Here is a 426-nt window from a genome sequence, read left to right as displayed (position 1 = left end):
AACATTTCAATTATTGTTCTTGGGGCAATGTATTGTGTGGCAAACTACATTGGCGCAATTTGTTTCTGACTCTCACAAACCTACATTCATATGTATATGTGCGACTACTTCTGGGTGTTATTCTTCTCATAACTAAATTAGATACGTGCCACAATTGTCTGTCTGGGCTTTGTGTAGACATTTAAATTTTTTGAAAATCTTCTACTTTACTGCATAAATTGGGAGCTACACTCGCTGCTTAGTTGTGATAATTCAATTAAGTCAACAGCTTCCACGCAGCTGAAATTATCTGCAGGCATCGTACTCTGCTGCTTTGAAAAAAGTCGTCCCCATCTGCCAGTAGACTTGGTGTTTAAACTTAAGCAACGCCTAAGATTTGCTTTTGTGTGCTCAGCCTTTGATCAGCAGACAATGAATGTCCATTGA

Source organism: Stomoxys calcitrans, chromosome 5 (assembly GCF_963082655.1).
Source record: "Stomoxys calcitrans chromosome 5, idStoCalc2.1, whole genome shotgun sequence".
Lineage (NCBI taxonomy): Eukaryota > Metazoa > Arthropoda > Insecta > Diptera > Muscidae > Stomoxys > Stomoxys calcitrans.
Note: the sequence above shows the minus strand (reverse complement) of the source record.